A 22,538-nucleotide genomic window follows, 5' to 3' on the forward strand; every position below is an offset into this window, starting at 1 on the left:
AAGCCAACCTTGAATTTATGAGTTGGATTAGTTACTACTGGATAATTCCCTGGCAACACACCATATTTTCCTCTGCTATGTTGTTCAGTACAACTTATCTGTGCTTCTTCCCCAGGCCTCTTCCTCTAGATAAGAGGTGTTAAAGAGCTAGGACTATGTAAATAAATGTTTAACCCTCAACATATAATACAGTACTTATTAGCTGTTAATACAAATTTAATAATACAATAAATAAAAAAAACAGCTTTTATTGAGCATTTACTACTCTAAGTAACTAGTCTAAGGGTTTTATACAAATTATCTCAATTTTCAAATCAACCCTCTACTGTAGGTACCATTGTTATATCCACCTTAGGGATGAAGGGACTGAGGCTCAGAGAAGTTGAGAATCTCGATTTTACTCAAGGTAACACAGCTGTAAAATGGCATAACCAAGCCTTTAAACCCAAATATGTATATGATTCCAGACCCTACAAATTTAGTCAATATAAATATAGGTCCTTGAGTGGATACATAAATACATAAAGGAAGAAAGGAAGGAAGGAAGGAAGGAAGGAAGGGAAGAAGGAAGGAAGGCAGGAAGGAAGGAAGGGAGGGAGGGAAGGAGGGAGGGAAGGAGGGAAGAGAAAGTATTGGCTTTATAATAGAATGACTTCATAGTGTGCTATTATCAATAATGTTGTGTCTATCATAAGGAAAAATACAATTAACACTTACTTTGTACATTATTGGAAGTGCTTTACCTATATCAACACATTTACACCTTGTAACAGTAACCTTATGCAGTGCTTTCAACTAACATCATCTTGTATCCAGAATTTAACCACTGCATACCGCTTCCCCATCACCTCACCTTCATCCAAGCCACCGTTATCTGTTGCTTTGGATTATGGCTGCAACCTCCCTGCTGCTGATCTTGCTACACTCTAGTCCATCCTCTGCCTAAAAGTCGGGATGATACTTTGAAAATATCTCATATCCTATTAGTTATCCTTTCAAACCTTCCAGTGTTTTCTATTCTTGGAGTTAAAAACCAGTTATTACAGGTCTGTTCAGGTCCTGAGCAATCTCACTCACATCTCTGAATCCATCTCTACCCCCTCTTCCTCTTGCTCAGTCAACTTCAGCCATACTGCCCCCAACCCCATTCTTCTCAAATCTGCCAGGTATGCTCCTGTGAATTTGCTGTTCCCTCTGCATGAAATGCTGGTCCCCCAAATATCTACATGGTTTATTCCATACTTTGCTCAAATGCCACCCTATCAGGGAGGCATTCCCAGACACTACAAATTACACCACTCCTTTCTTCCTAGCACTGTGCTTCCGATCCATTCTTCCTTGTTTTATTTTCTCCATTACCCTAACAGCCATGTAATATGCAATGTTGTTTACTTATGAATTTGTTCATTTCCCTCCATTTCTCCAACTCCCAGAAGGTAGAGTTCAGGAATTGTTGTCTCTTGTTTTCTCCTATATTTTCAGCACCTGGCATTAGTAGGTACTCACTAAATGTTTATAGAAAGCATGACCAATGAGTCCCCTTTTCACATATGAGGACACTGAGAAACATTTAATGATTTGCCCAATGTCATTCTGCAAGTCACTAGAGGACTAGTTATTCAAAGGCCATCAGCTATCTGGCCCTAGATCTGAGCACATACCATTCTCCTCTACTGCCTTCAGATGAAACAATGGCTTGGGGATCATAGGTCTCTAAATCAGCAGGCCCTGGACGGACCTCTGATCAACACTGCTGTGTGACTTAGGCAAGTTCAGTTTCTCTAGCTACAAAATGGTCATAACAATATCAACTCTGCAGAGATTGCATGACTTTTAAGAAAACATACGCTAAAGAATTTGCAGTCTCTGACACAGCAGGTCTTGGATAAGTAAATGTGTAAAGTTAAGTCTTATTATCATGATTATTATTATGACTATGATGGACAAGGTACCACCCAACACAGTCCTAGAATGAAACCAGCGGGTCTCAGGTACATCTGGTGCCTGGTCCTTTGCTCTGCTGCAAAGGCAAAGATTCCCTTCTGCATAGACTGCCCACCTGGGATGCTAATTCCTCTTGTTTTCTGTCAGTGCCCCTGGTTTTGAATGCCAGGCGGACCGTAACACAGCACGTAGGGGTGAAGTTGGTTTGACTATGATTTGAAGGCCCTTGAGAGAGCCATGTGACAGCCCAGGGATGAGTTTCTCACTCCAGATCCTCTTTTCCAGGGCTGAGGGAGCATCCTCATGACATCTCTCACCATCTTGCCTTGAAGAACTCATCGGCAGTGGTGACAAAGGCTGCTGAGTGTGGAGGGAATTTAAAGTTGTTTATCACAAGCTGGGTGGAGGATGCATGGGTAGTTAAATGTCTCAACGGTAAAATGTAGTGTCAAACCTTCTTTTCCTCTCAAGTAATTTCCTGTCGCTCCTAAAATCTAACTGGGGGTAGTAGTGTTAAAGAAAAATTCAAGGAAATAAGACCAAAAAAGGATTATAAGTAATACAGTAAAATAAACACATTAGCAGCTTCCTTATTAAAAGAGGCTTCCTGAGAATCACTGGACTCTCCCAGGGCTCTGTAGCCAGAGGAGGTGAATGTACATAGACATGAGAGGGTCAGAGCCTATCCTGCCTAAGACAGAGTGCTCTCTGATAAAGGGGTTCAGCCTTGGGCCAATCATTGCTATGGAGGCTGCCTTTGTTTATGTTTGCCTTTGTTAAATGCTGTACATAGAAACAGAGTGTCCTGGGAGTTTAGAACACAAACAAACCAAAAAAAAGAACTATTAATTTGGCAAAAGGATTGGTTTTGGTTTTGCAAGAGTTGGGATTGTTTACTCTTCTGTCGGTTGGTTGAAGGTGGGGAGCCCAGTAAGGAGAGTGTTGGCACCCCTCCTGCCTTCCCCAGAAGCAGAATACATGGCAGCCTCCTGAAGGGTTGAGTCCACCCCAAGCCCCACCCCATCCCACCAACACAGCTAGAAGAGTCTGACCCACTTGCTCGTATGAAGAGCTTCTTCCCCACCCTTCAGGGGCCTGGAAAGAGTCCAGGGTCCTTCTGCTGGTGGTGCAGGACTGACTGAGCCCAGGAGGGCCATGTGGGTATCAGAGTACAGGGCCCTATTGAGCATCTCCATTTATGGTTGGTCCATCTTGGAAAGGTTCCTAGTTCCCTGTCTACACCTTGCTGACTTTGAGCCAGGTGCTTGCTAAGCACTTTACAGGCGTTATCTCTTTTATTCCTCACTTTGGTCATGGGATAGAGGAACTGTTATCCTCAGTCAGCAAGTGGTAGAGTTAGGCTATGAACAAGAGCACTTAACTCCAAAGTCACCCTTTTAACAATTAGTCACTCTGTTCTCTTGGATCTGATGATCTTTAAGCCCTGATCTTTAAGTTCCAATGTTCCCTTTCTCTAGGGCTAAATCTTGCTCCTTGGACCTCTGGTGAAAACTGTGCTGGACTTCTCTGATCTAAAATGTAGGTACATGTTAGATTCTGTATTAGTCTCTTAGGGCTGGCTTAACAAAGTGTCACAAACTGGGGACTTAAATAACAGAAACATATTTTCTCACAGTTCTTAACTCATTATATCTGCAAAAACACTATTTCTACATAAGTCCAGATTCTGAGACTCTGGATAGACATGAATTTTAGAGGGACATTATTCAACTCACTATGGACCTTGTTACTGTTTAAATTGTATCCCCCCAAAATTCATATGTTCAAGTCTTAACCTTTAGTACCACAGATTGTAATGCTATTTGGAAATAGGTTCATTGCAGATGTACTGGAATACGGTGGGGCCCTAATCCAATATGACTGGTATCCTTATACAAAGAAGAAATTTGGACACAAACAAGTATAGAGGGAAGACAATTTGAAGACACAAAGAGAAGACAGCTGTCTATAAGCCAAGGAGATAGGCCTGGAACAGATCCCCCCCTCAGATTCTTCAGAAGGAACCAAGCCTGCCAACACCTTGATCTTGAACTTCTAGCCTGTGGAACTGTGAGACAATACATCTCTTTTTGTTAAGACACTCAGTTTGTGGTACTTGGTTATGGCAGCCCTAAGAAACTAATACAGAAGGGATCAGCCAAAGAGCCAGAAAGGGGAGGACAGCCAATGAAACAGAGATGACCAGGTCTTTCCTTAAGCAGGGTTACACCAGCCCTAAGAATTGAATACAAGGTATAATATGGGTCTACATTTTAGATCAAAAAGTTTGACACAGTTTTTGCTAGAGGTCCATGGATCAAGGTCTAGTCCTAGAGAAAACTAATGCAGACCCCAAGAACTATAACACAATCATGCTCTTCCCTGGCTTCTCAGATTCTTAAATTATTGATCAGAGCTAATGATGATTATGGCTTCCATCCAGTCATTCATCCCTCCATTTATTCAACAAATATGTATTTGGTGTCTCACTCTATGTCAAGCACAGTGCAATGCCCTTGAGGTTCCACAGTGAACTCAGGGGATCTTATTATGGTCTAGTGGGAGAGACAAACAAGGAAAGAGACAAAATCCAGGGCAGGGGTGCAGGGTGACAGGCACAGTGATGGGGCTAAGCATGGAGTGAAAGGGAAGTACACAGAACATAGGTAAGCACCTGGCCTGGGTGGCAGGAGTGCCATTGGCTGGCCAGGGTGGTGATGGCAAAGCCAGACCTCAAAGGATGAATAGGTATTTTTCAGGTGCATCAGTGGGATACAGGGATGTTGCAGCCAGAGAAGAACATGTGCAAAAGGCACAAGGGGGAATAGTATATTTTTGAAGTGGCAGTGAGCTCAGTTTGTACAGACAAACTGATAAGAGGAATGGTGAGAATACAGGAGCCAGACTGTGAAGTCATCTAGTCCCAGAAGGAATCTGGCTTTATCGTGATAGCGAAGAGGACCCACCTGGCAGGGAAGTGACAGATCAGATCTGAGCTTCAGAATGATGTCCTGCTGACCTGAGTAAGGAGAGGGGATGAAAGGGGACAGGACTGTGGGCAGAGGACTTCCTGTTCCTGGCTCCACTGTCCCCAACTTACTCCTCCACGGCTCTCACCTCGCTGGCCACTCCCCACTGCCCTGGGCTGAAGATAGGAAGGGTGTGGGCATTATCACAACTCTAAGGATAAAGGAATTCTCAGCCAGGAGTCAGGAGACTTTCAGACCAGTGTTTCTTTGTTTCCAGAACTGAGAAAAGCTGATCTCACAGATGCCAGGACTTTAATATCTGCAGCTGCCCAGGGAAGAGGCTGATTCACCAATACACAACAGCTCAGTTAACTCTGCAGTGGAGTATTCTGGATGAAAATCAACCCGTATTGCCTCAGCTCAGTCTCTTCTACTGGCCTCTGTTTCCCTATCTATAAATTATAAGAGCTAGGCTAGGATAACTTTAAGGCTGCTTCTAAAATTTTCAGAGTTTTACACAATGTAAAAAGTATGATGGGATGGCTAATGCTGCTCACATGCTGTGCCTTTGCTTAATAAACAGAGCAATGATACTGGGAACAAACTGGAATTTGCATTTTTGAGCCCTTATGATGTTCTAAGGACCATGTGTCTTATCATACATATATTATGTTCCTCAGCAAAGCTTTTTCTGACCAGTTGGGTTATCACATTAACCTAATTTATCACATATTGATACAGAATTTATATAGGCTTCTGTCTACTTATATCTCTTTACTACGACCTTGGTTATTTACTATCATGCCTCTTGAATAAAGAAGAATGCCTGGCACATAATGACCTCTCAATAAATGTCTGTTGAATGAATTCTGAGTAAGGCGTTATCATTGTTGGATATGGGGACAGGCTCAGAAAGGCAAAATTGTCCAAAGTTGCATAGACAGTGAATTTAGAGCAGATCGGCTGGATTCAAATCCAGGTCTGGATTGCAAACCCTACAGTGTATCCGCTCCATTGCAAGGTCCTTTCTAATCCAATTTAAGTAACTTTTATTATTCCTAAACTCAACCTCCTAATTTTCAAGGAAAAATCTGGTGTTAGTTGTCTGTGTTTGGTTCAGGAAATATGTATCATGAGAGTAGGAATATGGTAATAAGGAGAGACAATTTTTAAAACTCTGAAGTTCATTATCATCTTACTTTGACAGTCTGTGCAAGCACTTGTCAATTCTCACTTAACACTTCTTTCCTTTTCTCCTTTCAACTGGGTGCAGGAGAAAGTGTCTATTGTTGCAAGAGGGAATCACTGACTCCATTTCTTTCTCCTTTGAAGATGGACTAAAGCACTCAGTTTCGAAGAACTTCCTTAAGCAATTAGTATCATTTTGTGTAGTGCTTCTGGAGTCCTGGCTTGCAAACTTCTGGGAGCTGGCAAGACCCCTTGAACTTTTGATTCTCTATTTGAAAAGAAATGAGAGACAGCAACTTAATTCTTCACTAATAAAGTACGATCTAGCTCTGGTCTGGAGACTGGGGAGATAAATACCATTCTCCACTAAATATACACTGCAATTTTATACATAATTCTTCAACTATGTACCCTGAACTCCATTTTTCCTGTCTAGGATTGTGTGCAAGAACAGAGCTGTGAACACAGAGTAGTACCCTGGTCCAATGTGGTAACTTAATGGCTAGCCATCCTCTGGGTTTGGCATGGTCTGAGGACATTGTGATCAGCCCAGTCTAGAAGTTCTGCAAGAGAGCCCAAAGTTCAGACAATAAGCTGTGAACTTCCCATATGGAGAGGCCCAACATTTGTGGTCTTGGCTGAGAGAATGAACTGCTATTTTTATTAATTGGCAGGAGATGTAGTAGATTAGTTGGAATTAAAATTGCAGTTGAACTTATTTACTTGCTAAATCACTCAAAAGGTACTATAGTAGGCAGCTTCTGAATAGACTCTCAATGGTCCCCACCTTCCTGGTTTTTGCTACATGTGTAACCCCTTCCCCTTGAGTGTGGTCTAAACCTGACCTAGTGACTCACTTCTAACCAACACAATATGGCAAGAATGATGGGATGTGGTGATAAAAATTGTGACTTCCATCTTGCTGGCTTTCTCCATCCCTCCATCTGGCTATTCTCACTCTTATGAAGCAAGCTGCCCATGGAAAGATCTGGGTTGCAACAACCTGAGGGGTAGCCACTATTTAAGAGTCAGCAAGTAAATGAGGCCTTCAGCCCAATGGCCCACAAAGAACTGAATCTTGACAAAAGCCAAGTTAGTGAGTCAAGAAAAGGTTCGTCCCACTGTCAAGCCTTAAGATGACTTAGACTGTCTTGCCCAACATATTGATTACAGCCTGTGAGGAATCTTAATCCAGAAGACTCAACTAAGCTGTGTGTAGATGCTTGACCCACAGAAAATGAGAGATAATGTGTTGTCTACAGCCACTCAGCTTGGGGGAAGTTTTCTATACAGCAAAAGATAACTAATACAGGCACTTTTTACCTGAAGGAATCACCCAAAGAACTATTGGAATCAGAGTTCAGTAAACTGAATGAATGGTAAACATATATTTAGCAAAAACTGGATTTAAAAATACTTAATCAGGAAATATCTCATTAACCATAGCTAAATGAAGAAAATACTTAGAAGTAATATCAATGAGAAATATGCAGGGAAATTTGTAGAAAACAACAAAATATTCTTGAAAAGTATAAGATAATACTGAGTCATCAGCATATAGATCATATTTCCAGATGAGAAGACTAAAGACTCTAAACTATTATTTATTTTCAAGTAGCTTTAAAGTAGAATGTAATTTCTCTCAAAATCATGACAGATTGTCTACTTAGTTAAGAAAGATTAATCCAAATTTATCTTGTAAAAAATAAGCTTGTAAAAATAGTGGAGAAGTTTTTCAGAAACAGAAGTCCATGGGGGAGAACTAATCTAATCAGAAATCTAAATTTTATAAAGCTACAGAAATTGAAACGGTGTGATTCTGACCCAGGCCTGACCAAACAAATGAATGGAACAAAATATACATACCAGACACATAATTCCTAAATCATAATAATTTTCTAGTTATTTGATAAATTTATCAAAATACTCAGATCAGAGTGCATATAAGTTAAAACAAAGTAATGAACAAATAAACCTAAGGTATATAAAAAGACATTGTAAATTTATGACTAATAAATCATATTTTTAGGAAACACAGAATAGGATTGTTATCAATAATAATCAGGTAGCCCAAACAAATCAATAAGAAATGTAGTTGTATATCTGTAGATAAATGAGAAAATAATATGTCTCCCTTAGTGGAAAGGCATTTGCTTAAAAAGCAATGGGAAGATATTCAAACTCACCAGTCATCTGAGTCATGCAAAATTGAAATCATCACAATGAAATCTCATTGCTTAAATATCAAATTTGCAAAGTTTTTTTAAAATATCAGAATGGAATGCTTTCACATGTACCAAAAGATGGAAAAAAAAATCTCATGTGTTGCTAATTTTTGTGTAAATTGGTATAACCCCTTGGGAGAGCAATCCAGCAAGATGCATCATAAGTTTTATAAATATCCCTGATATTTGCTGTGATAGCTCCATTTCTGAAATGTATCCATAAAAAGAGACTATATATAAACATATTCATCACAGCATTATTTGTAATTGCAAAAATTTTGAAAGACCTTAAATGTCAAGAAAGAAGTTTGATTTCACATATCCTTTTATTTTTAGCCATAAAATGATATTTGAATGTGAATATTATAACATAAACATTTCTTATCATAAATGGCAACTTAAAGTAGAACATGCAATTACCCATACATGTTAGACATGTGTATATTAACATACAGCTCTTGGTGTATGCTGTATTTTTCAAGTATAGGTTGTAAAGCATACGTTAAAGTGACAATAACTAAGAGCTTTGCATGCTTTCTCCTGGAATGGACTAACGTTTCACAATTAAATCCTCACAGCCCTCTCAGGCAGTTGTTGGTAACACCTGGAGCTCACAGATGAGGGGACCACCATAGTGACATCAGAACACACATCCAAGGTCAGACATCTTCTGGCAGAAGACTGAGATCTGAGATTTGTTTCCCTCAAAGGAAAGCCCACACTCTTAATCTATGTCTTTGAATCTATGTCTTTACATATCCAGATAATAATAATAATGACTACCTTTGGGGGATAGGACTAGGAATGATTTTACTATTATTATTAATAGTATCATTATCATCACACTATCATCATCCTCAGTGTCGTTCTGTCTTCTTGTATTTTCTAGGTTGTATTTAATGAATATGCTGTCACTGTTTATTTTGTATTATGGGGAAATAAGAAAAAGTAAGTCACATGGGATTATTTTTGGAATGGATTTCTTTGCTACACATTTGAGGAGATGTAACAAGTATATATAACTTGCTCTAACAAGCTGATAGAAGAGGACAGGTTCACATGGTAAATTTTGGAGTCAGAGGAGGCACAAAAATTCTCTCTATGCAGACTCCTCTCATGCCTCACTTGTCTTGCCTATTTCCATAAATGGAAAATGACGTGGTTGAACTAGATTATTTCTAGGCTACCTTCCAACTATAGAATTCATTTTGTGTCCCAATAATCACATATCTATTTTTTCTCAATAAAAGTATATGCTTTTTGAAAATGTTGGGGTTTCCTACGCAAAGATGTTTTCCTTAATGTTTTCTATAAATTAAAAATTCCATCATAGGAAATTCCCTGGCTGTTCAGTGGTTAGGACTCCCTGCTTTCACTGCCGAGGGCCTGGGTTCAATCCCTGCTCAGAGAACTAAGATCCTGCAAGCCATGCGGCCAAAAAAAAAAAAAAAAAATGAGAGAGAGAGAGAGAATTTCATCACAGGAAGAGCTGTATCTCAGAGTGTTACTTCAGCTTTCCCTCCATCTCAAATGCCCATCTGGAAGCTACCTGCAGGATCCTCTTTTTCCAGCCTCTTTGGTAACTATGCTTCCATGATGAATTTCAGGGACTTCTAGGATGCAGTGGCTCTCTATTTGGTCAATACACAAGCACTTAGCTTCTACTAAGGACCACACCCTACCCTAGGTGCATGGGCTGGAGAACTTTTTCAAGTACGGGTTAGGCATTTCTGTGAATTTCTGTCTCTGAAACTCCCTCACTGCTGTATTTTGTTTTGTTTCTGACACATCTCCCTTGGAATTTAATGGATGGTGCTTCAAATCCCAGTTCTGTTATTTTATTAGCTATTTGCTTTATGTCCCTCAGCACCCCTGAATATCACAGAGCAATCTTTATTTATGTAAGAATCTTCATGAAAGCTTATGGACAATATATAAACAGCTAAGCTCTATATCGCCTATATTTACTTAAGCTATCAGGGAACAACTCAGCTTTGCAGAAATAAATCCAAATTCATAACCTTAAATTAACTACCTCTTTGACATTTGATAGGATCTTTTCCACTAAATTATTACTGTGTGTTCAAGGAATTCCCTTTCATCTTTCTAGAATTACTATAAATGGGGCTTTCAATAAAATAGAAGCCCTAATGCTGTCAGTTATGCTCCGTTATGCCTGTTTCTGGAGAAAGTATGCATAAAATACCAAATGGTAGAATAATGGATCAGAAGCTAGTTCAAAAGGGAAGCTTTTGAGTTCTGCTTTGGATGTGTTTAGTTTGAGATCCTTGTGAGAAAATCCAATGTAGAGGTTGAGTGGAGAGTCCAGAACTCTAGGTATAAATCTGGAGTCATCAGCACATGGCTTTTGAAACTGGTAGCAGATGAGATTACCTAGAAGAAAATATACAAAGCAAAAAATACCCAGAAAAGAAATCTTAAAAAAGTGCCAATAGTCAACTGTGGAATGGTGGAGGGGAGTGCATAGAACACAGGCATAGAAAGGGCAATGAAAGAGTAAAAAAATAAGTATGTCACAGTCTCCGAGGAAAGATACCATTTTGAGGGAACTTGGTTAATTGAGTCAACTATTGAGAAATCAAGCACAAGGAACATTAAAAACGTTTCTCAGATTTCTGCCACAACCTTGTTATCAGAGTCTGTGGTAGAGAATGATTATCCTTTTCCTCACACAGTACTCCTCTTTACTGACAACTGCTCTCTTCACCTTTTCCCCTTTGTGAAACGTCTCCTTTCCTCCCTACTCAACCTATATGGTTACTCTGGCAGATGCCCGCTAGTATAACTTCATCCCATCTCCAAGCCACAGTTGTTGGAGTCGAGGAAGAACACTTGGCCCAAAACATGCCAATAAGAATACTTAGCTGGCAATTGGGAATTAAATTAATATTTAAGCTAAGCTTGACTGATATTTTGGATTGAAGAGAAGTAAACGAAGAAAGTATTGACTGTGGCCATTTTTGCTGCATCCAGACTATAGAGAAGGGAAAACCTGTCCGCACCAAGAATGTATGGTGGTGTATGAGTTTATATGCCCAGCTTTCCCGAATTTCTAGCTTCATTCTAGCCTTAGTTTCCACAAACCTCATGTCATTTTTGCCTCAGTTATTTCAAGTATGACTTTGTTATTAATAAAGATAATATTATTAACAAATAAATTTATACTATGATAGTTAAGGAATATCGTGAAATGGTCACACATTATTTACTATGCTTAAATCTTCACAATAACCCTATTATTAACTCATCATAACAGGGAAAGCGAGGCATGTAAAGGTCAAGGAACTTGTATAAAGTCATGCAGCCAGTGGGTAGCAGAGCTAGGACTTAACACATATACTCTATATCCACATTTCATATTTTTTAACCACTGCATCGTACGTTCACCACAAGCAGAATTATAAGTAGCAGATGCTCAGGACTAGAAGAGAAATGGGTATTGGAAACAATGACAACATATTCACTCTGGACTAGGAATCTTGCCATTCTTGTGTTCTAGTGAACTAACTGGATAAACTATTATCTGTTGATTATTGGTCTTGGATGTGTGCATTGAGACTAAAGCTTAAAAGCACTTTATCAGGTCATTATACTGTGTGTGTGCAGTTATTGATGGCATTCTGTGAGATACTATAAGAGAAATACTCTCCAATTCAAGCTGTTTTACCTTAAGACAAGGAATTGAGTGTCAGGACAGGAACATACATTTATTAATGTTCCTAGAGATCTGAGAGCCCAGGTAACTGTGTATGATAATGGAAATGTGGATTAGGGATATGTGGGAGGAGTCAGATGACTTGACAATCTGAACCAGCATGCGTCTCCAAAGGACTCCTGCTTATGCTTCTCCCTTATCCCGTGGGATTAATGTGTTAAAGTCTTCTTTCTGTGGTGGTGAAGCCTTCTTCCCTAAGTACTCAGTTAGAGTGTGACTCAAAGCAGGGACAACATTCTACAGTAGATGATAAAGACTTCCAGTAAAAGTTTATATGCAAGAGAAATCCTCCCAACTGACAGAATTAGATGCAGCCATATGGCTGAACATGAATCTCACTCTCTGATCAAAGAGGTAATTCAGAAAATTTATCTCCGTGAGCTCCATTCATCCTCTCAATGACCTTACTATATTTGTCCAACCAAATGTGATTTGTGATCTGGATCAATGATCAGCATATGCTCCGTCATCTTTCCTCCTTGTTTTTTCCTGGTAAAGTTTATTGCCATTATCCTGCTTTTCCTCCACTATTGTATATTAGTATGTTTGAGAATCCACAGAACAGAATGGTTAAAAGTTTCAATTCTGAAGCAAAAATGTAAGGATCAAAGTCCAGGGTCTGTCATAGACTAGCTGCATGAACCTGGGTGAATTATCTAATATTTTGACGTCTTATTTTGCTCACCTGACAATACAGGTAATGTGGATCAGAACATAGTATCCCATGACGTTATTTCTCGATGCCAAACCTAAAAATGACTTGGTGTTCCTTGGGTCATTCCCAAACATTTATTAGGTTCCTACCATTAGAGCCAGATCCTGAGCTAAACAACAAACTGGACTCTGCTTTAATGAAGATATAAGCTAGTGGGGAAAATAGACATGAATCACATAATTGTACAAAAAACAAGAATAAAGCTACAACTCTGAGAGCTGATATTAAGACCCACAGTGTGAAGATTTTTGCTCATTTAGGGTAGGAAAGTTTTTAAAATGTGTGTATTGATAGAATACATGATTGGAAACCAAGAGGTAAGCTCTAGTGAACAAAAATTGCTTTGTCTGCCTAGTTCTACCACATTTCTGGGAACTTATCCTTTTCTGAGATTTGTCCCTCCCTCCCTCATTTATAACTGCATGGTTGTCATAAGAGATTCTGTGTGATTACACAGTATGACCCCAAACCCTAGACACAATGAGTCATTTCATAAATTGGTGTCTCCCTCAAGTAGGGTTAATAAAAAGATACTCAGGGAAGATGAAATCCATCTAAGAGATGACAGTTAAGCCTAGCTACTCTCTTGAACTTGAGTGATGCAACCCAGAGGATTTTGGCTGCTACCTTTTTTTCTGTTTTACAGATTCAGGAACAGAGACAGTTAGCTTGCAACAAGAGAGAATAAAAAAGGAAACATGTGGAGAGGTCCAAAGGTGAGACCCAAAGAGAGAAAGACTTGGTTCCAGTGGTGGCTGAGGTGTTGGTGAACCCCATTCTTGGGTTCTGTGAGATACTCTATACCATAATTATAACTTTCCTTTTTAGTTTGTGAGTTATTCAATTTGGGTTTATGTTGCTTGTCACTAAATTATAGAGTCCTAACCAATCCTCAATAAGAACAGTTTCAGTGAAGTGTTAGGACTGGAAACCAGACTGAAGTGAATAAAGAGTTACCTGAAACTAAAGAATAGCATGAGTATGCAATAATTCCAAGAAATGTACAAGTGAAGCTGTACAAGTGATGCTAGGGCAGAGCTAATGTCTAAGTAGTAAATTAGGGACAGCTAGTGACCCCCAAGAAAAGCTGTTCCCCTTCAATGGTGTAGACTTGTTACTTGAAGCAGCTGCCTTGCAAGGATGACCTGTGGGTTTGTTTCCTTTTGCTTGTATTATTTTATTGTGTTAAATTAATAGTGAAGACCCAAGATCATGCTTGAATACTGATGCGAAGTAAGTTAGTTTTGCTTTCCTGCATAACAAGTTGATCTAAACTTAGTGACTTAAAACAATATATATTTTTTTCCATTCCTGATTCTGCAGATTGGCAGTTTGTGTTGGGTTCAACCAGATGATTCAGCTAGGCTGGGCTGGTCTCACTCATATATCAATGGTCAGCAGGCAGCTTCTCGTTTTCTGGGTCTGGATAGTGTAAATTGGCCACATTTCATGTGTGCCAGTTGGCTTGCTGCCATCTAGGTTGATAAGACAATTGGACTACATGCTTTTTATCATCTAATAGGCTTGTCCAAGCTTGCCACACTCAGGATTCTAAGAAAAGGAAGAGGACAAGCCCTAATGTCCAAGCACTTTTCAAGTCTTGTTTGTTACTACTTTTTGACCAAAGCAGGGCATATGGCCAAGACTGGAGTCAGAGTCAATATTGAAGGGCATTACCAAGGGGTGTGCATTCAGGGAGGCTTGAACAAATCAGGACCATTAATGATCAATCCACCACAAGAGGAATAGCGAATGAATGCAGAAGAATGGAGTGGGATAACTGTTTGCACTGACTATGTACAGCTTTCAGGTCCATTATAGCTTGAAAATGGAAGGCAGATTTGCTAAGAGTTCAACAATTTAAAAAGCATCATTTTGGGGGCATTTCAAATAAAACGTTGGTGGCCAAAGCAGTATTTCATTTTCTTGGATTTCAATCATTTATTTCTCGAAGAAGAATTATACAGCTGCAAAAAGAGGATTTTCCTTTCAGAAATCAGGACAGCCCACTGCAAGCAGTGTACTCCACTCAGCTCTCTAATTACTGTCATGCTGATGGAGGTTAAATATTTATGAAGAATGTGCTTTTTATCACCCAATCTAATTTTTAAACTCAGATTCTCTAATCTCACTGAGATGCTCATAACCTGTGCTTTTCCACCTTTCCTTTAGGTTTTTGGCAGGAGTAAAAGATCTCTTTACTGTCATTTGTTTGGTAAAGAATCACATGTTGCTGGGCATGAATACTGTGTAAAGGGTGTTGCCAAGAATGGGGAGTGAAAGAAATTGACAAGACATTACCCTCAACTCAAGCAAAAAATTGGTTCACGCAGAATAAGCAACACTGGAGAGAGAATTTGCACAGTTTAACTAGTTCTGCCTTTTCTCAGCATTGTGACCCTTTGACAAATTAACCTCTCTGAGACTTGGTTTCCTCATTACTAAAATGAAGATGATTTTGTTTTTTATACCTGACTCCATGAATAAGCTTCCTATGGTGTCTGTAACAAATTACCACTAACTTAGCGGCTTAAAACAATATAATTTTTTTTTATCTTACAGTTCTGGAGGTCAGAGGTCTAAAATGGTTTAGTGGAGGTGGCTCTCTCTGGATGCTCTAGGAGAGAATCCATTTAGCTTCCTTTCCCAGGTTCCAGAGGCTGCCCACATCCCTTGGCTCATGGCCACGCTTCACTCCAACCTCTGCTTTCCTCATGACTTCTCCCTCTTTATCTCTGAGCTTCCTGCCTCTTAAGGACCTTTGGGATTATAGTGGACCCACCTGGATAATCCAGAATATATTCCCATCTTAAGATCTTTAACTAAATCACATCTGCAACGTCCCTTTTGCCATGTAGGATAACATTGGGGGATTGGGACACACACATCTTTAGGGACCATTTTTCTGCCTGCAATGTCCCATATGGCTGTTACGAACATGGCATAATCCTTGTAAAGCACTTAACACAGTGCTTGGTACCTGGTAAAGTACGAATAAATGCTGCTCTCCCTGACTTGTCTCACTGTTGTTTCCTGAATCCTCCTGTATCTGCAGGAAAATGTCCCAACTCCCTGGTACAGCCTGGGAAGTACCCAGAGACTCATTCTGACACTGGATGTCTTGAGTTAATGCTCCAGCTACTCAAAATTTACTATGTCCCATCCAACCCCCTTCCTTATGCATCAGACCTCCATGCTTTTGTTCAAACTACCTCAGAGAATAATCTTTCCATCTTTATTAGATGATATAATTCCATTAATTCTATAAGACTCAATTCAGATATTACCTTCTTCTGAAAGTCACCCCTGAGCCCATACCTGGCCTGTTCCCTCTTCCCTAGCCTGGCCAAATTCTTCCTCTGAGATTTTCCAACCTTGGGCTCTCCCTCCTCTCCTCTTTGTCATGGGACTTTCCACACTGTCTTGTGATTATTTCATACATATCATTTCCTCAGTGGACTGCATTTTCTTGAGGGCGGGGCCATCTCTGCATCCTAAGTGCATTTCAATGTTTGCTGCACCATTTTGCGCTCAAGTTTGTTACTATAAACTCCCTCCGGGCAGTGGATGAATTGTGTTGCTATCCAAGCTGCTGTTCTAGGCAATCAAACAATAGCAATTCTAGCTAGTGGCAGAGGTCACATCGGGGACCTATACTGACTTACCGAGCGCTTTAATATTGAGACGAAAAACCTGAGCGATTAATACCAGCAATGTATGACATGGGGATTCCACGGATGCCGGCTTAGAGGCAAACTCACCTTGGGAATCATCGGGACAATAAGGAGGGTGGATGGTTTTAGATGCAGTTTAAGTGAAAGTCTATACACTAACAAGATGTGTTGGGATTTACCAAATGGTAAGCCCTGCTTTCCAGACAGGCAATCTTTGCTTTCCAGGTGCCTATAACCCCACTGAGGAAAATAAATATGCACACACTAAAATGGCAAGGAATGGTCCAAGTGTATAAATTATGTGGAATTGACCATCAGTAACTGAGACCCCAGGAGGAGAGCAGTCACATGGCTCAGGGGCAACACTCAGCTTTAGCGGCTTCCAGATCTGAGTTTGAATCCTGTTTCCTCCACTTGCTCAATGTAGGACCTTAAAGGAGTCTCAACACTCTCTGAAAGATGATGTAATACATTTGAGCTGTTTATTTTCTATGTGCCAGACACCACGCTCACTACCTTACCTGGGATGATTTACTTAATCCTTACCTTCACTCTATGAGATTACGTTCCTCTTCATTTACAGAAGAGGAAACTAAGGCACAAAGTGATTCAATTATGTTCCCAAAGTCATGACCCCAGTATGGGAGGAGCAGGAATGTCACCCCACACCATCCCTCTGTGTTTCTGCCTCTGTGCCGTGCTCATCTGACCACCTCTCAGAGCTGTTTCAAAGGCTGAACATTGCAATGGATGTGGAAGAAGTTGTGAGTTCTTGGGACATACCCCAATGCAGAGAATGACTCCATTTCCCTCCCTCAACCCCTTCCTCTCAACCTCACTTTGTTGGCTTAGGTTGATAACCTTAGGATTTGATCTGCTCTGAAACATGCATAATGATATTGTATATGATTTGCCCACTTCCGTTAGCAGTTGTGAGAAATCAAGTGAGATCACAAAGATTAAATGACTTAGTCGTAGGAACTGAACACATTTTTATTGATGTAGTTAGGTGTTCATGTTTCCACCAGTATTCTAGCTTCTCTTCTTTTATAAAGGTTCCTAAGTTTTCCCAGATCATTCCAAAGCTTTGTAAATCAACTAAGTTATTTCACTCACTCAATCATTCAGTCATTCATTCAACAGGTGATTATTGCCTACCTTTTTCGTTCCAGGCACTGGGGGGTTGGTATAAACAAGACAGACAAGGTTTCAGTTCTCACAGAGCTTACTTTATAGTAGGGTGTCCACAGACAACATACAAGTTAGCAACTAGATAAATAGGGTAAGTTCAGATAAAGGCAACTGCTAGGAAGACACTACAATAAAGAAATGTGACAGAAAATGGTCTATGTGAGCAAAAGTATGTTAGAGGCAGGGGTGTGCACAGGCCTTTCACAGGAAGTGACTGAAGCTAAAATCCAAATGGTGAGAAGGATGCCCAAGGTCGGGGTGTTTGAGGCACAGAAGGAAAACCAGGGAGCAAAGGATATGGAGGTCATGTTGAGGTCAGAGAGGAAGACAGGACCCAGATTAGGGAGGGCTTTGCAGCCAGGTCAGCAGAGGAGTGTTGTGATCCGAAAAGAAAGTTTAAAAACTCTCTCTGGCTTTTGCATAGATGGTGCATGATGGCAGTGGGGTGGGGCATGGAGAGGGAGATGAAGGTACTGAGACCAATTAGGAGGCTATTCTTATGCCCACGTGAGAAATCATAGCTTGGAGTGGGTGTGACAGCAACGGCTTCAACACACAGTGTCTAGTATTTGCAAGTGCTCTTTTCCTATATGGCATGAGCCCTCACCTGGAATGTCGAATCTGTTCCATCCAAAACCACATCAGATACTTCCTTCCGCCCTCACATAAGTATCTGAGCATCAGTCAAGAGTGAAAACTAAAAGTTTATCTCCACATGAATTTTATACTCTCATCCCAAAAGCTCAGCTTTCTGCTTCAACAGACCTTTAGATGTTAGGCTTTGCCAGATGTGTATATTTTGAGCAAAAGCAGAAGCAAAAATTAACAAAGCTAGTGTAAAATATGTTGCCACCATTTCATCTCTCCTTCCTCAACAGAGCAGAGCATGCCACACTGACTTTAGAGATTAACTTCGGTTAATTTTTGGTAATCTTACCAAAGTGCATTAGTTTCTACAGTTCTCTCTTTCCCATCCATGGGATTAACTTGTAATGTTACATTTGGGGAGCAGCTCCACCCTCTATTTCTAAATTACCTGCTATCCCTCTGTGTGTGTCATTGAGGCCCTGGGTATCCCTGTAGAGCTTTGGAGACATCATTCCTTTTATGGGTTTCACCTCATCATCACAAAACGTATTGGTTATTCTAACCTTTCTTCAAGAGGCAAAGAAGGCAAGAGTCCCTCCAGGGACTGCTTTGTTTTTTCTTGTTTTTTGTTTTTGTATAATTCTCAATGTGTAGGCCATGGGGATGGGAGGCATAAAGTGATTTCAAGAGCTCTTGAACCATATATGTACTATGCTTTGTCTCTACCCCAGATAAAATGCCTTGCCCTTTATAAGTTCTAATATTTTTTCAAATGCATATTAATGATGGTTTGTGGAATAAAATCCTGACGCATTTTACATTTTTATTAATACACGACAGTCTTGTATTTTTTTCAATACTTGGATATTTAATTGATAAGCACTTTCCCGTGGTGGTTGCAAAACAGACTTTTAAAAAGGTGTTTCACAGTCCAAAATGTGATGATTCCCTGAAGTACGGGCTGGGGAGTCAGGCATGTGGGTTCTTGTGCCTGGCAGACTGTGGACTCCATGAGGGCAGGGTTATCCCTGACGCTATGTTTCTCACATCGCTGAGCACAAGCTCCGGGACCTCCTAGGAATGAAAACAAAATCACATTCCTGGGTGTTCACACACTCTGTGCATTGGACTCGGGAGGCTGACACAATTCATCTTCCGAAACCCGGTGAAGGAGGTATTTTCATGAGGATGATTATACTGATGGTGAGAATCTTCACTTTATAGAGAAAGAAACAGGTCCAGAGGAACCTGGAGCTCAGAAAGATTAAGTAACCTCCCCCAAGTTCACAGCGTCTCAGAGGCAGAGTCCAGACTTGAGCTCTAAAATGTGAATCAGAAGCTCTCGGTAAGACCTCATGCTGTTTCAAATCAGTGAACGAATGACTCACCTTACAAAGCCGAGTCCCAGACATCTCAAAAATCTTCACTTTCATAGCTGGGACCTGGGACCCTCTTCAGGGCTTCATGCCAGCCTGAGAAAAGGTGGAGATGCAAAAGGAGGGAGGGAGGAGGAAGTGTGGGATGCTATTTGCTTCTCTAATAGTCCTGTGACACCAATATTTAATTTTCTCGCTGAGGATATTTCCCATTGTGTCAGCAGAGCTAAGGAAATTGCTCATTGCAGAGAAGGGCCATATTTATGCTTCTGTCAGGGAAGAGCAGAGTGATGCTGTTCACTGATACAGTTGGTGCCCTCCGCTGAGAGCCGACAGCAGCCCTGACGTTTATTATCCACTCTCTCATCCATCCTCCCCCTGGCCCTGCAGGACAGGCAGCCGGAACTCTCCTTGCCCTGCTCTAAATGAGGAGCCAGCTGTCCACATATTCCTGTGTGCCCTTGGGCAAGTCACTTTCCTTCGCTGAGCTCATTTTCTTTTCATCTGTAAAATAAGAAAATTAATCTTATATTACATGGTGATTTTGAGGATTAAATAAGACGTCAGGTAGAAAGTTCACAGTACTGCGGTAGTACCTTGTAGATTTGACTGATTTTGTCATAGGCATTGGTAAGTAGTGACATGCAGGTAAAAGCATGGGCTTGGAGCCAGTTCTGCCCAAGATCAAGACTTCAGTCTGTCACCTACCAGATTTGTGATGGTGTCACATCTCTGAAATTTGTCATTTGCCCCTGGGAAACCACGGTATGGCCATTTCTTTTCTCTGGAACCCTTCACTTGCCCCTCCACCTGCAGGCCCAACTCTGGGCTAGGTCAATACTCAGGGTCCAGCATTTGGTCAGCAGGTTCTGGGCTTACTCCAACCTGCAGGTCACCAGGTATCAGAGTTGTTATATTTTCCCTTGTGATTTAGGTCTTGTCAAATGCAGCAGCCTCTTCCCCACAGGCTGAGCCCTGTCCTGCTCTTACCATCGGGGATACTTGCTGATTGGCTAAGGAGTGTCCGTCACAGGGAGCAAAAAGGTGGACAAAACATAGTGCCTGCCCTAAACAAGATCAGATTTTAGGGAAGAGAAAAATAAAGGAAAAATACCAACCATTTATTTGGATGTTTACTGCAGGCCAGGGACACTACAGCACCTTCCTTACAGCCAGTTCTGAAACAAGACTTATTTTTATAACACAAATGTTTTCCAGCATAATTGATATATCAGGGAACAATTTGAGCATAACACAAATTTTGCTTAGCAGAATTTTGTCCACAAGAAGCATTAGATAAACAAAGAAAACTGCATCCATGTGAATAGAGACATATGAAAATAAAAAAAACGAACAAAAAACGTACCTCAGGCATCCACCAACTACCCAGTCGCTCGCATGTGCCCTAAGCCACACTCTCCCATCCACATCCTGTGTTATGACTTTCCACCCAATTTTATGCCTCTCCTTCCTCACTTCTCCATCACTCACAGTATACAAAATTCAGGTCTTTTTCAAAGTCAAGGGCCATATTTATTGAAGTATTTTATTTCTTATCTACTTACTATGTGTAAAGCTGTGCCACCACTTTTATTAAGTTCCTATCTGGTTCTTCTTTAAATGTATCAGTGATGAAGTTTTTGAGTGCTGTGCCAATAACTCCATGCTTCCCTTGAGCCCTGTCATTTTTATTGCATGACTGTGCATAGTGTAATGATTTTTAGGGACTCATACGTCACATTACAGCAAAATTGACTGTATATAATCTCATTTAATTTAGCTTCATAATAGCAGGTGGGTATTATGTTAGTATTTACTAGGCGGATATTATTTTCACCAATAACATCTGTGGGAACTAGGGCTTAATCCAGGTTTCCATCTACTGCTTGGTAGAGCTGAAATTAAAACCCAGGTTAGTCTGATGCCCAAGCATGGCTCTTAGCCATGGTGCTTCCAGAACTGAAGAAATCTACTTCCCTATTACTCAAGAGATTCACAGAAGCAGGATCAGCTTTTCACAGAGCGTTTGAAGATTTCCAACTACAATTTTCAGAGCTTGGATGCTATCCAGGGGAAAGTAAAGTGTGACACAGTCCACTGCTTCTGTTTAAAAGTTTATCACATCTCAGAGAATGAAATCCAGGTCTTCCACCTGGAAGAATCGAGGTATTCATTAGTTCCTTTCCCCCAAGGGGTTTCACTGTGATTCAGGCATTGCCAGGTGTGTGGATACTGAAGGAAGTAGACATCTTCCCCACCTCACTCTGCTTAGGGTCCAATGGAGGGGGTGGAGGAGGAGACAAGGCCGGGGAGACAGGTATCACGCATGCTAAGAAATGGAGCATTCTAAACTGGAGGGTGTGGCGGGTAAGGTCAAAGACTGCGGGAATCTCCTGTAAAATAGGTGTCAGCATGCAGGAACCGCGAAGGGGAGGGCTGGGGATAGAACCCAGGTATACCTTTGGATTGAGCAAATGAGAGAGACGCGAGACATAGGGGCAGGCGGTCCAGGGAAACCCTTTGGAAAAGTTTCACTAAAAAGCAGTATTGGGCTTCCCTGGTGGCGCAGTGGTTGAGAGTATGCCTGCCGATGCAGGGGACGCGGGCTCGTGCCCGGATCCGGGAGGATCCCACATGCAGCGGAGCGGCTGGGCCCGTGAGCCATGGCCGCTGAGCCTGCGCGTCCGGAGCCCGTGCTCCGCAACGGGAGAGACCACAACAGTGAGAGGCCCGCGTACCGCAAAAAAAAAAAAAGCAGTGTTAATAGGTGGGGCCATGAGATTATGGGATCTTTTATTTAAAATGAGAGGAAATGAACCTGCGTAAATGCCAAAGCGAAGGAGAAGATTGAAACCTCTGCTGGGGGCAGGTGATTGCTAGTAGAGCCCAGCCTCCACAACCAGGAGTTCTCTTTCTATCCTCCCGCACCCTC

Source organism: Delphinapterus leucas, chromosome 5, assembly GCF_059928025.1.
Source record: "Delphinapterus leucas isolate spDelLeu-1000000601 "Yukka" chromosome 5, BTC_Dleu_Yukka2, whole genome shotgun sequence".
Lineage (NCBI taxonomy): Eukaryota > Metazoa > Chordata > Mammalia > Artiodactyla > Monodontidae > Delphinapterus > Delphinapterus leucas.